Source organism: Saccopteryx bilineata, chromosome 3 (assembly GCF_036850765.1).
Source record: "Saccopteryx bilineata isolate mSacBil1 chromosome 3, mSacBil1_pri_phased_curated, whole genome shotgun sequence".
In the NCBI taxonomy this organism is placed as follows: Eukaryota; Metazoa; Chordata; class Mammalia; order Chiroptera; family Emballonuridae; genus Saccopteryx; species Saccopteryx bilineata.
This window is the reverse complement of record NC_089492.1, coordinates 203991509-204006096: the sequence shown is the minus strand read 5'-3', so window position 1 is coordinate 204006096 and position 14588 is coordinate 203991509. Positions and strand designations below refer to the sequence as shown.

The 14588-nt window shown below is 42.6% G+C and overlaps 1 protein-coding gene and 1 non-coding gene across 9 annotated transcripts in view; one reads left to right on the top strand and one right to left on the bottom strand.

Moving 5' to 3' along the window:
- Positions 1-14588, bottom strand: part of LRRC8D (leucine rich repeat containing 8 VRAC subunit D) — a 123275-nt gene that overhangs the window by 102834 nt on the left and 5853 nt on the right. The window contains exon 2 of one of the 8 annotated variants that reach the window (XM_066268618.1): positions 1877-2024. The exons of the other annotated variants lie outside the window; for them this stretch is intronic. The gene's annotated coding sequence lies outside the window, so the exon portion shown is untranslated. The remainder of the gene's footprint in view (positions 1-1876; positions 2025-14588) is intronic. 8 annotated transcript variants of the gene reach the window in all.
- TRNAS-GCU (transfer RNA serine (anticodon GCU)) lies at positions 10063-10138 on the top strand. Its single transcript has one exon. It is a non-coding gene; the product is annotated as a tRNA-Ser (tRNA).

Genomic DNA, 14588 nt, shown 5'->3' with positions numbered 1-14588 from the left:
ACAAGCTCTGTGTCAGTGCCCCTCCTACTCCAGCTTGGCTTTTGCTTTGAACTACAGTAACTGCCTGCAGCCACAGTGTCGCTGCCGGAGACCCGCCTGCTTCACCCTTACAACAAATAGCACTTTGTAGCAAACTGGAGGCGAGCCCAAAGTAGGACGGGGAAAAACCAAGGAAAAGGAGTTTGGGCCAGAAATTGAGTCAACACCCACACTGTGGTCTGTACTCTCTACAGGTAAAGAGAGAACAAAAAAGGAAAGAGGTTCCGATCCATGCTAGCCTTCCCCAACTCCTCTTGAGCATTCACCTCAACACTCACCCACAGAAAATGACTTCTGACACTCACACTGGACAAGCTGGTGCACTCACGGTCTATCTAACACACATGGCTACTGTTGTTAATGAAATACTGTCATATGGAATAGTTTCCTCTCCTCACCAAACTAATCATACTGCCATTATCATAACCTCCACCAATTGCAGGGAATGAAACCCAAGTCTTAAGAAATCTAAAGTCACAGTCAGCAGAAGAAAGGTGCCAGAACTCAAGTCCTCTAAGCTCCAAATCCTTGGTTCCTCCCATGGCCCTATATTAGCTGTGGAAAACAATCTGAAAAACATTCTCAGCAGCTCAGCAAATCCACTCGCTCTAAAGGTAAAGGTGAAATAGGTTTTGTGCTCTTAAAAACAATGCTGGTGCCAAGAGTGAGGGTCATCCCAGCAACAAGTCCCCACACTGCAGCCTGATAATGCTCAGTTTAGTACTGTAGTATGGTGTTCCAGACGATGCTTTAGCTTTCTGTTCCGAGATGGAAACTGTTTCCTGACAATTTTGTTCATTCGTTTGGTTTGAGGAAGAAGGTACTAGGAAACGAGCATAATTTTCTTTCTTTTTAAAAAATCAAACCCTCATCCTGGGTTTAAAGCTGAGGTGATATGGGAAGCAAAAGAAGTTTGTAAAGCAAATTGTGATTCTTGTTGTGAGAGTTTAGGAGGCAAAAACAAAACAAACAAACAAAAAAAGTCCTGAAAAGCCCCAATCCTGAGGCCCTCACTGTTTGGTTCAAGTCACAGTTCTGCCACTTCTAGTTATGTGGGCTTACATTCCTTGGCTGCTCACAGTGATGGGGAAGTGCAACCCAACTTGGGCACCAGCCTTGGTGTCTTCCGCTACAAAACAGGCTGTTGTGAGGAGTGAATGAGCCAATATATGTAAAGTGCTCCCAACAGTGCCAGGCACGTGGGAGTACTACATAAGTGTTTCCTATCATTATTTCCAGAAACGATTAGTCTCTATGTGTGTTCTTTTTAAAGTGTATTTTATAAGAAGGTTAAAGAAAAACATTTGTACAATTTGTTAATCCATAATGCCAGTGGTCCCCAACCTTTTTTGGGCCACAGACCGGTTTAATGTCAGAAAATATTTTCACGGACCGGCCTTTAGGGTGGGACGGATAAATGCACAAAATAAAATTATGTGACTGGCGTAAAAACTGTGGTATTTTTAAATATAATTGTCAAACTTACGATATTTATTGGGCTAAGTTAAAGGAGGAATGAGCATGTCCTCATTATTCAGGCTGTATTTAAATTTGTTATTCTGACAACATTTCATGTCTGACATCAATATGTAATATGGTAGGTTGAGGCTCGCTACCAATCATGAACCTACAACAATAAAAATAAACATGAATCTACTGTGTACTCGTATGCAACTTTATTAGAAGCGTCCTCTTAACATCGCACCAACAACATGAGTAACATTCTCTCTGCCTCCAAACACTTTCCAGTCACTATGGTAACATTTAAACATGCCTTAAAAATAAGATACAACACAAAAACAAATATAAAGTGCATGAAAAGTACAACTCGCCTGACCTGTGGTGGCGCAGTGGATAATGCATCGACCTGGAAATGCTGAGGTCGCCGGTTCAAAACCCTGGGCTTGCCTGGTCAAGGCACATATGGGAGTTGATGCTTCCAGCTCCTCCCGCCTTCTCTCTCTCTCTCTCCCTCTCTCTCTCCTCTTTAAAAATGAATAAAGAAAAAAAGAAAAAAAAAGATAAAAAAAAAAAAAGTACAACTCACCATTGTTATGAATATTGTAAGTTAAGGGTTATTTATTATAATGTTTATATAGAATGAGAGATAGTAACCTATCTCTCAACAACCATAACGCTAAATCAGTGGGAGCCCTGAGCTTGTTTCTCTGCAACGAGATGGTCCCATCTAGGGGGAATGGGAGACAATGACACCTGAAGTGTGTTGCTTATGTCCAGTCTATTCCATAATTTTATTTTAGTTGCTGTCACTGCAAAAAATCCCGCTTCACACAAACAGGATGTCGGAAATGGCAACAGGTTTTTAGTGCTTTTGTGGCGATCTCGGGGTGTTCTGCCATGACTTTAATCCAGAACACCGGCAGAGCTGTAGTCTCGAACATCTTTTTAAGGCCGCCATCATCTGCGATCCCCAGTAGTTGATCCTCTTCTTGCATAGACACGCTGGATTCACCTGGTTTGTTGACAAATGGATTGTGGATCCATTCCTTGGCAATTCATGGGTCTTTTGTGGTTGGGAAGTAGTGTTCAAACTCTTTTAAAAGCAAATACAGGTGATTGTGCACCAGCTGGGACAATGAAGGCTTGGGCTCAGTCTCTTCCAAAATTCCCGCGAATGTTTGAAACATGTCAAATATACCCCTGTTCACGCGTCATCCCCACAAATCCAGTTTGGCTTTAAATGCAGCTACTTTATCTGCCAACTTGAAGACAGTTGTCATTTCCCCCTGAAGTGACCGACTGAGTTCATTGAGGAGGTTAAATATGTCGCACAAGTAAGCGAGTTTTGCGACCCATTTCTTGTCACTGAAATGTACTGCTAGTGGTGACTTTTTTTCTGAGAGAAATCTCTGCAGCGGCTCTCATAATTCAAACACTCTGGCCAGGGACCTCCCTTGGGATAACCATCTTATTTCTGTGTATAAGAGGAGGTGTCTGTGCTCCGTGTTCATTTCCTCACAAAGCTGCTTAACAGGCACCAGTGAAGGGCGTGTGCTTTGATGTGGTTAATAACTTGAACATCATTCAATATGCTGTTAAGTTCCGGTGGTATATTTCGGCTAGCAGGCATTTCCCTGTGAATGACACAATGCGTAGACTCACATTCAGGTGCAACCTCCTTAATCTGAGTAGTTAAACCAGACATCCTTCCGGTCATGGCAGCAGCTCCATCTGTGCATATGCCGACACAAAAAGACCATTTCAGTTTTCCTGATATATAGTCATCCAGCGATTTAAATAGTTCTGCAACTGTGGTTCTGGTTGGCAATGATAGTGCACATAAACATATCCTCATGCACATCCTCTTGATAAAGATAACACACGTAAACAAGTAGCATTGCCTTGTTGTCAATATCTGTAGATTCGTCAACCTGGAGAGCGTATCACGGTGATTTATTAATCCTTTCCAACAATTGTGATTCTATTTCCTCAATGTGCCGTGTGACGGTGGTAGCCAAAAGAGGCATCTGTGCTATCTTTTTAACCACAGCCTCTCCTAGAAGTTCACGACAAATGTCTTCAGTGGCTGGAAGGATCACTTCTTCACCAATGGTGAAGGGCTTCTTAGCCTTAGCAATACAATTAGCCACCAAGTATGATGCTCTCAATGCACTCGCATTTATTGATGTAGTGGCCACCAGTAATTGTTTCTGTCCTTCTTGTTCATGCTTTTTTCTTTCAAAATACTCAGAAGGCTTGTCTTTTAAAGTAGGGTGCTTGGTCTCCAAGTGGCAAAGCAGTTTTGAAGGCTTCATTGCCTCATTACTTAGCCGGTTGCCACACATTATGCAGAGCGGCCTTGGTGCGCGAGAATCACCAGTTGCGATAAATCCATACTTCAAGTAGGACTCCTGGTATTGTCTGTTAAATGAAGCCTTCTTTTTCTTCAAGGTCGTAGGTTCTTCTGTCTCCTCACTGGCCCCTTTCCACTTCGCAAAAAAACTTTCGATGGAATTTTGTTTTTCACTCATTTTGCTAGTTTATGGGTTTAATTTTAGCGGCAACATATCACGTGACTGAGAAAAGCATCAAGAGTGAGTCTTAGACAAATGTAACAGAAGGAATCTGGTCATTTTTTAAAAATAAAACATCATTCAGACTTAAATATAAATAAAACGGAAATAATGTAAGTTATTTATTCTTTCTCTGCGGACCTGTACCAAATGGCCCACGGACCAGTACCGGTCTGCGGCCCGGGGCACAAAGACTATTTACAAGTTTCACTTCCTGATAGGATCTTCCAAGATTTCTATCTCTGGACTAGAGTCCCTAGAAGGACAAACAGTGGAATTTGAAGAATTTTCCTTCTTCCCAGCAACAGCAAGCAAATCTGTACCCATTCTCTCAATACCACAAACCAGCTTCCACAATGAGGAAAAACAAAGACCCTTACCGCATTAAACAAATGCAGGGGCACATTTTTAAAATGCATTTTATTTTTATTCTGAAAGCAACCAAAGTGTTAACAATGTAAAGTTACACCAGCTGAGCAGCACAGGGTTCAGATCACACAGAGATGACAGTCCTGAAGCGTCGAATAAAACCCGCTGATGAAATCGAAAGGTTTCTTTCTCAGAAAATGCTGAAATTCCAGGTACAATGTGCTATATACTAGGGACAATTTAAAACAAAAAATGTTTTTTAAAATCCCCTCTTGGGCTAGCAGTTTAGAGATTAAATAATAGAGATCTGCTAAGATATCACCTCTTTTCTCTTAGAGTAGGTGTATGTACAACAAATTACACTTAAACAATGGAAGGATTTTCCACAGAAGAGTACATAAAACCTAAAGACAGGAGCACTAGCAAGGTCACAATACAGGTCTGAGGTCGTGTCCTACACGGGCACACAGCCAGGGAGAGGGGCTGAAACTCAGCTTACACTCTTCTCTAACCAGTGTGCCCCGATCGGACAGATACAACATCCTGCCAGTAGTGTCACCCAAAGGGGCTGTGAGGGCTCCTCCAAGTGGCACTGAGCACACAGCTGTCCACAAGCTGGTATCCAGAGCCATCTGGGAGCTGGGGGCTGCCATGCATACCCTTGCAGACAATGCTGTAGTTTGGGGGGAAATGAATGTTGGCCAGTTTTCTACAATGCAGAGATTTTCCAACTTTCTTGGTTCATCTTGGTATCAGCTGTTCTATAGTCCCCATCTTCTTTTTCTTCCTCTATATTCTCCTTTCTGCCATAAGCCCTTTCCCTTTTTCATTACAATTCTCCATTTTCAGAGGCCACAACACAAATTACACACATTAGGAATGGTAAAATAATAGCACTCTGCCCACTCACATACATTCTGCACTTTCTAAATATTTATCAGGCCTAACCAGGTGGTGGTGCAGTGGATAGTGTGTTGACCCAGGACACTGAGGACCCAAGTTCGAAACCCCAAAGTCGCTGGTTTGAGTATGGGATCATAGACCTGACCCCATGATCACTGGCTTGAGCCCAATGTTGCTGGCTTGAGCTCAACATCACTGGCTTGAGCAAGGGGTCACTAGCTCAACTGGAGTCCTCTGGTCAAGGCACATATGAAAAAGCAATCAACAACTAAAGTGCCACAACAAGTTGATGCTTCTCATCTCTCTCCCTTCCTGCCTCTAAATAAATAAATAAATAAATGTAAGGACTCCTCTTCATTCTCCTTCTCTTCTCTATTACCCCTAAGTCAACTTTAAGATATAAATCAATCTTCCCTGGCTGGTTGGCTCAGTGGTAGAGCGTCAGCCCAGCGTGTGGATGTCCTGGGTTCAATTCCCAGCCACAGCTCACAGGAGAAGTGTCCATCTGCTTCTCCACCCTTCTCTCTCTCCTTTCTATCTCTCTCTTCCCCTTTCGTAGCCATGGCTCTACTGGAGCAAAGTTGCCTGGGGCGCTGAGGATGGCTCCATTGCCTCCACCTCAGGCATTAGAATGGCTCCAGTTGCAACAGAGCAACGCTCCAGATGGGCAAAGCATCGCCCCCTGGTGGGCATGCCAGGTGGATCCTGGTCAGGCACATGTGGGAGTCTGTCTCTCTGCTTCTCCACTTTTCACTTCAGAAAAAATATACACAAAAAAAAGATATAAATCAATCTTCCCCTTCCCTATCTCCCAGAATAAGAGATCTCTTTCTTTTTTTTTTTAAAATTTATTTATTTTAGAGAGGAGAGGGGGAGAGAGAGAGAGAGAGAGAGAGAGAGAGAGAGAGAGGAGAGAAGGAGCTGGAAGCATCAACTCTCATATGTGCCTTGACCAGGCAAGCCCAGGGTTTTGAACCGGCGACCTCAGCATTTCCAGGTCGACGCTTTATCCACTGCGCCACCACAGGTCAGGCCGAGATCTCTTTCTTCACCTTCAAGTGGCACTTACCCTTCATTCTCTATCACTGGGCCCACCTAACCCCGTATACTAGTATCATCTGCTAGATGCTTCATTCTCATACTCTACATATTTTTCCTGAAGTCTATTATTCCTCAGGCAAGACAACCCTTTCAAGTGCATCCACTCTATACATAACATACCAATTTTATTTATTTATTTAGTATTTTTTTCTGAAGTTGGAAACGGGGAGGCAGTCAGACTCCCACATGCGCCCAACCGGGATTCACCCGGCATGCCCATCAGGGGGCGATGTTCTGCCCCTCTGGGGCATCGCTCTGTTGCATCCAGAGCCATTCTAGGGCCTTAGGCAGAGGCCACAGAGCCATCCTCAGCTCCCGGGCCATCTTTGCTCCAATGGAGCCTCGGCTGCGGGAGGGGAAGAGAGAGACAGAGAGGAAGGAGAGGGGGAGGGGTGGAGAAGCAGATGGGTGCTTCCCCTGTGTGCCCTGGCCGGGAATTGAACCCAGGACTCCTGCACGCTAGGCCGATGCTCTACCACTGAGCCAACTGGCCAGGGCCTATACATAACATACCAATTTTAAAGGACAGAAATTGTTACCATTACAAGTATGGGGCTCTCAGTTTGGATGTGGTATTGGGGTGGGGGGGGCACAAAATAATGAAGTCAAATTCTGATTTATCTTAAACTGAGTTTTTAAATTGTATTGTGCTTTTATTCAAGTACTATACTTCCATTTACCAGGCCACTAAAGGGCTTCCTATCTCTGAAGGCTAAAGCTGACAGGTTGTATCCAGGCCACAAAGCCATTTTGTTTGGTCTGCAGGTAGGATTTATAAAATGTTGAGTTAGCCAACATTTTAAAATCAGGAGACTTTAATGTCATCATACAGATTTCTGACTGACAGTAAAAAATCAGAAGATCTGGTAAGACTGGCCCACATTCCCATATGGTAACGATTGGCTACTGAGTAGATCTGCTAAACAGACCTTCTTTAGACAGCACCTGCATTTTCTGTTTGTTTTTGGTTTTTTTTTTACATTTTTTTATAGGGACAGAGAGAGAGTCTGATAGAGGGATAGACAGGGACAGACAGACAGGAATGGAGAGAGATGAGAAGCATCAATCATCAGTTTTTCGTTGCGACACCATAGTTGTTCATTGATTGCTTTCTCATATGTGCCATGACCGCGGGCCTTCAGCAGACTGAGTAACCCCCCGCTCGAGCCAGTGACCTTGGGTCCAAGCTGGTGAGCTTTTTGCTCAAGCCAGATGAGCCCGTGCTCAAGCTGGCAACCTCGGGGTCTCGAACCTGGGTCCTTTCGCATCCCAGTCTGACGCTCTATCCACTGCACCACCGCCTGGTCAGGCAGCACCTGCATTTTCTAGTCTGGTACAGGTCTATCCCCACTCCCGCCTGATCACCCTGCCCTGCGATTGAGTCCCAGCTGCCATAAACCATCCCACGGGAGGCCCATTTCAGGCAGTGTTTGCTGTCTGCCTGAGACCCCTGGGGGCCACAGCTAATATCCAATGTAAATTTTTCTCTTTCTCTCTGTCTCTGGCTAGTACAGAAATTATAGATGGAATTATAAAGTTTCTCTTCATACAGAATTTTCCAGGTACAAATAATCTATAAAGAAAACATAGAACTAAGCAAAAAGAAAAATGTTTCATAACAGAAAAAAATGTATTTGAAAAGAACTAAGTTAAAGAGGAAAGTTTCTCTATATGTGTGTAAAGAAGGATGCATTTGTGCAAGCAGTGCAGCACTGCAGACCAATGCCTACCCATGCTGCATTACTGGCCAAATGCTAGTACGCAAAATAAAACCCTTCAAGTAGAAACTATAACAAAAGGATTCACTCCACTGAAATGATTCTAGGTGAGCATAATATATCTATAAATAAAACAGACTATAAATATATAATACAGATATATGGATATTTAATAATTTATTATTTACTTAGAGAATATGAATGATTGTTTTGAATGCATATAATATATACTGCTCAACAAAAATTGGAATATTTCAAAATGAATATGAAGTGATAAAAATAAGCATTTGATTTTTTTATTAAACAAAAACATAAGAAAAGCAAATGATAAGTCAAAGAAAGTAGTTTGATTATGCAAGTGAGATGCAAATTTCATTGGTGAAAATGCACTATACAAAAGGCTTAAAGTATTAGAGTATCTGCACGTTCCCTGACCCCCTAATTTTTGTGAGCAGTGTATTTGGTATTGCACTTAATTAGCAAGCACTTGGACATAAGCCTTAACAAATATTAACTACATCTTTATGTATTTATATGCAGTAGTTATTGTAGGGTCAGACCTAATTAGGTATAATATTCTACCACCAATTGGTGGTAAAAGAAAATAGGCTAGAAAAAGCACCAAAACAAATGATTTTAGATTACCCTCTCAATTCTAAGATGAACCTGCACTCAAGCGGTTTTACCGACAGGTTGATATTTTCTAACACCACGATGTGTTGACAAGAACACAGCCCAGAAGCTTGAAGGCTGGGGCGCCACTACAGCTCTGCTCTTCCCGGCTCCATATCCTTCCTAGGTTTCAGGTCTGATCCATAAATGAGGAGCATAAACTTCACGAGCTGTGTGTGAGGTACCTTTACACCTCAAAATCTGATTCTCCTTTTTATTCTTTCTATAAAATTATCAATAGGCATTATCAAATGAATAAAAATTTTTAAAGAGAAATTAGAAGAGTACAGTAGATAATAGACTTTGAAATAAACAAGTCTAGTTTCAAATCCCACCTATACCACTTCTGTGTGATTTTTTTTTTTTTTTGGCCTATCTCATAACCTCTCAGGCCTCAGTAACCTCATCTGTAAAGTGGGAATAAACATATCTTCCTTTCAGGATTGTTTTGAAAATGGAGAATGTATGTAAATTCCAAGGCATAGGTTTGGACATCAGTCAATGCCAAATAAATAGTTATTATTATTAATTTTGGGTATTCCAAAAATTGCTCAATTACTTCTTGACCAGTTAAGTTTAAAAAAACTAGTTATATCTGACAACAAACTAATGTTAAAAGCTTATCCATTAGTGTGCCATTGAAAGCAACACGGGGGCTATTTTCCAAAGAATTTGAATTTTCAAACACTGCTTAGAACTAGGCTGGGAGCAATCAGAGAGAATGTTGACTTATTGCTTTTACACCCACGGTGATGGGCATGAGTCTGTCCTGTCTCTCGGGTGGTAGCTGGAGAGGCAGCTTTCTGGTGCTCCATATCCTTCAAAGAGAAGTGTTGTCCTGCATGTGGGCTCCTTCCTCATCCTGCTTTGTAGAACTCATCAGTGCTGGTGATCTGTTGGTGCTGAGATTTAGCAACGAGAATTATGGGTTGCTGGGGAACTGAAGCCTTCTCTGGCAAAGTTCCTAACAATTACCAGCAAGCAAAGGAGAAAGGTAAAATATCACTTTTAAGAAATGAAATGTTCATAATAGACTCTAACATCGATATCTGTGAATCATCCCCAATAGCAAGTACCAAGAAGGGGACACAAACATCTTGAAAACCTCAGAGAAGTAGCAGTGTCCAGACTTCTGATTTCATTGACTAGTAAAACTTTAAAAGGAAGACTGTCACAAAATTGCCAGGTTTTAGGTGAGTAAAGAATCACATCAAAAGCAAATCATCGCCCTGGCTGGTTGGCTCAGTGGTAGAGCGTCGGCCTGCTGTGCAGAAGTCCCGGGTTCGATTCCCAGCCAGGGCACACAGGAGAGGCGCCCATCTGCTTCTCCATCCCTCCCCCTCTCCTTCCTCTCTGTCTCTCTTCCCCTCCTGTAGCCAAGGCTCCCTTGGAGCAAAGATGGCCGGGGAGCTGGGGATGGCTCCATGGCCTCTGCCTCAGGCGTTAACAGAGCGACTCCGGGGATGGGCAGAGCATCGCCCCCTGATGGGCGTGCCGGGTGGATCCCGGTCGGGCGCATGCGAGAGTCTGTCTGACTGTCTCCCCGTTTCCAGCTTCAGAAAAAATTCAAAAAAACCAAACACATCATCACCACCCTTTCTTAAAAGGAAAAAAAAAATTAACCTCTCAAAGTAGGAAGGACAATCCACGATGTTTTTTAAAAAACTCTTTAAACTGAAAAAACCTAGTACTAAAATTAAAACTGAAAAACCTGCTATATTGTCTTGATTCTGATTTTTTGCACAATCTGGTACAACTGTCATCGTGGACCCACTCTGGAAGCAGCTGCCTACGCTGCACTGTGAGCTGCTCCATCATGGCACTCATCCCAGGACGCAGTGTCTCAGGGAGGCACCACAGGTCACACTGCACAGCATCTTCCAACTTGGTCATCACCTTCCAAGAATATAGACGTATCCTTAAAGCTCCTTGTTTATCTTCATAACCAACTGTGGGCCTGTCAACCACAAATGTTTCAAAACTTTTTTGAAGGTGTCTTCAGTCAGCACCCAGACTTTATGTACAACTATGTAAAATGGTGGTTCTTGGTCTTGGCATTGCATCAGAATCACTTAGGGGCAAGGAGGGCTTTTTTCAAACTGAAACTCCACTCCCAGGCATTCTGATTCAATAGGTATGGGGCTAGGGTCAGGCAGCTTCAAAACACAGTTGATCCCTTAACAACACGGGAGGTATGCGTGCAGGCCATCCCAGCAATCAAAAATCTACCTATTACTTAAATTGGTCCTCTGCACATGAGGATTCCCAACTTCAGAAGGGGAAACTATGTATTCCCTAGATTGATTCTGATGCCCATCAGGATTAAGAAAAACTGGTACTGCCTGACCGGGTGCTGGCGCAGTGGATAGAGCGTCGGACTGGGATGCGGAGGTCGCCAGCTTGAGCGTGGGCTCATGGTTCGAGACCCTGAGGTTGTCAGCTTGAGCGCGGGCTCATCTCGCTTGAGCAAAAGCTCACCAGCTTGGACCCAAGGTCGCTGGCTCGAGCAAGGGGTTACTCGGTCTACTGCAGCTCCCACGGTCAGGGCACATATGAGAAGGCAATCAATGAACTACTAAGGTGTCACAATGAAAAACTAATGATTGATGCTTCTCATCTCTCTCCGTTCCTGTCTGTCTGTCCCTATCTGACTCTCTCTCTGTAAAAAAAAAAAAGAAAAAGAAAAAGAAAACCTGGTACCATGGGTTTTTTGCATTCATCCTGAATTTATGTCTTATAAAGCTTTACGCATCCCTTCTGGCAACAAGAATGGAGGGCCAGGCTTAGGTGGGGCACTAAGCCTGGCCCTCCATTCTTGTTGCCAGAAAATCAGTGGAGAACAATACAGAAAGAAAGCAGACAACTGGAATACCACATTCAGGTTTGCTGGTATTAGGTAAATAATCCAAATTTCCTCTGTCCCTTTCCGAGGGGTTTCATGGGCTTCAAAAACATCTCCTCCCAGCTGTCTTCTTTCCAGATGCTAAAAATACTAATATTTTTATCAGAAAAACAAATGGGCAAGGCCCTGTTCTCATGGAGCCTCCATTCAAGAGGGAATATCTCCACTTCCCAGTGCCATTACATCGCTCATCCAGCTCTGGTGTCTTTCCAAAAGTCAGGTGCCCATGCTTTGAACAAAGCACAGTGGAAACTCAATTAAGACTGTGTTTCTAATTTTTTTGTTGTTGTTGAAGCTTAACATTTCCTGTTCTTTGTAACTTTAAGTGGGACAACATTGTGGAAGTAGTGAAGCCTTTTCCTGGGTTTTCCCACCAAAATACTATCCTATGACAGTTCCATAATTTCCCCTTTAATGCCCGACTTCATATATGCCAGCAAAGAAACTCACCCGCAAATCTTCTGAGAACTAACATATCCCAGTATGGTTTCCCTGGAGTAAATCCCCATGGGTTAGAGATTTCATAATTCACAAGAGCTTACTGTCGTCTGTAACCTAGAAATTCCACTGTGGGCTCCTTCTTTAGGAGCACTTATGTAAATAAGACCTGAAGGACCCCACTGTTTACACATCTTTAAGCAGAAGGGAAATCTTTATCCTTAGACATCTTTATTTGTGGTCTCTAATGCTGATGGAGTCAAGTGCTTGCCACTCCCTGTGTGAGCTGCAGCTAGCTAATCAAATCACCTTCCCTGGGCCTCCCATTAATAAAATTCTTTCTATTCAAAATGATACACTGCATCCCTCATCCCAAGGCGACTTCAATTTTGATACAACTTTGACTATACTGTACTATTGACTATAAAGTACAATATCTAAAGATTCTCAAATATTTCACACACACACCCCCAAAAAATATCATACATTCACAAAACATCCATTCTTCTAGTAATGTCCTTCATTGCCAGAGGACAGAGAGAGCTTTCACATGTGGACCAGTACGGAAGTGAGAGCAGGCACACTGTACCATGTGGACAGACACGCAGCAAGGGATTGAGGCACAATAAACATTCATAACAAAGAGGCTGCACGTGTTGGCTGCAATATCTGGAATTCTGGGCTAGCTCTCTCAACATCGGTATTGGGTAGCTGCCATCTGAACCAAGGAGTCTGTTTAAATCTAGTTTGTTGGAGAAATCTAGAACACTTGAAGAACTTGGCAATGAGTCACCTAGCATTTCTAACCTGCCTGCTTCAAAAGACATCTGAGAATGGTAATTTCCTAATGTCTTCTCACTGAAATCTGATAAGTATGAAATTACACCAATGACAAGCTAAAGCCTACTTCTGGGAAAATGACTTCTTTCTAAGCCCAATTCTCTCTCTCTCTTTCTCTAAATGTAAAGCTATCATTAAGCATTTGGGGCATACTAGCAAAAAGAAAAGAAAAAAAAAAACCTTAGCCTGAGTGGGAACCAAATTCATATGTGACTTTTCCAGTACCAGTTACCCTGTTTACTCTTCACAAATTTCAAAAGCAACTCTGATCTGGCAAGCTTCAGATTTCCATAAAACATTAGAATTCTCTGCTAGGTATCTTAACAGAATACAAAGATCCCAGAGGATAGAGTATAGATTTCAGAAGCTTGCAACAGACTCAAATAATTTCAAAAGGACACTTCAGGAGTAAACATTAGCAAAAACTAAATGCAAGGTAGGTTGGCCACAAATTCAGAAGCCCCTAAACTACGGATTGCCCAACCCCTCGAACTCACTCCTATCACTCAACAGCCCAGCTCTCAAACAGAATCAGCAGTGCCAAACTACTGGGTTTCATGTAGTGACAACAAAGCTTTCCACAGTCACCTCAATTCCTCTCTCATATTATTAGAGCAGAGAATCTAGATTTTAAATCTCAAAAGGCCGGAAGACTGGACCAAAATAAACAGGTTAGCACTGACACATGGACAAAAACAAACAAACATACAAACAAACCAAAAGACTTCCCTTCAACTTTACACACAAAAATCTGCCCAAATAGAGGATGGAGCAACTCATACACCAGATATCTGGAGGTTTAATATCCAAAACCTGTACATGAGTCTGTGCTAACCACTGCTATTTCTTTTTTTTTTTTAAGGCAGTTTTGTGAGCTTAAGTCAGTAATTAGACGCCTGTGCTTTGGTGTCAGGAAACAGTTGTCCTACTGCACTCTTGGCTGACCAGATCACATCTCAATTACCATATTCAATTCCAGAGGCCTGTTACTCTTCGGGAGATTCTGGCAGACTGAGAAAACACCTAGAAACCATGTCCCCTACAAAACCGCGAAGAGTTGGGACTAGTTTGCATTGAAAAATGTTAACTGGGAGGAAGGAGACATCATACTGTCTTTGTGCACTAAAAGGGCTGTCCTGTGGCCAGGGATAGTTCCAGAGGAACAGAACCAGTGGAAGGAAGTTTCAAGGAGGCAGTCTTCAGCTCCAATAATAACCATATACATAGTCCAAAGATATAATGGCACGCCTTCTAAAGCACAGCAGGTCCTTGAATAGCCTCATTTCATTCAAAGTCATTTCATTGTAACACTGATGAGATGCTGAAGGAACTTAAAGCTCTTGTTTATATTAATTAGTCTATGATAAAACAAGCTTTGTTACATACGGTTTCACTTAGAGTTGTGCAGAACCTACTGAAGACTTTCAATGAGGACACAACAATCAAGTCCCCTGCTCCTTGGGGAGCTTAAACAGAGGCTGCCTAGCAAGTGTAAAAACATACTAAAGTTAGACCAGGATCTCTCTAAAATTAGTTCCCCACTTTACCCAATATTATAGTTCCCTGCTAGCT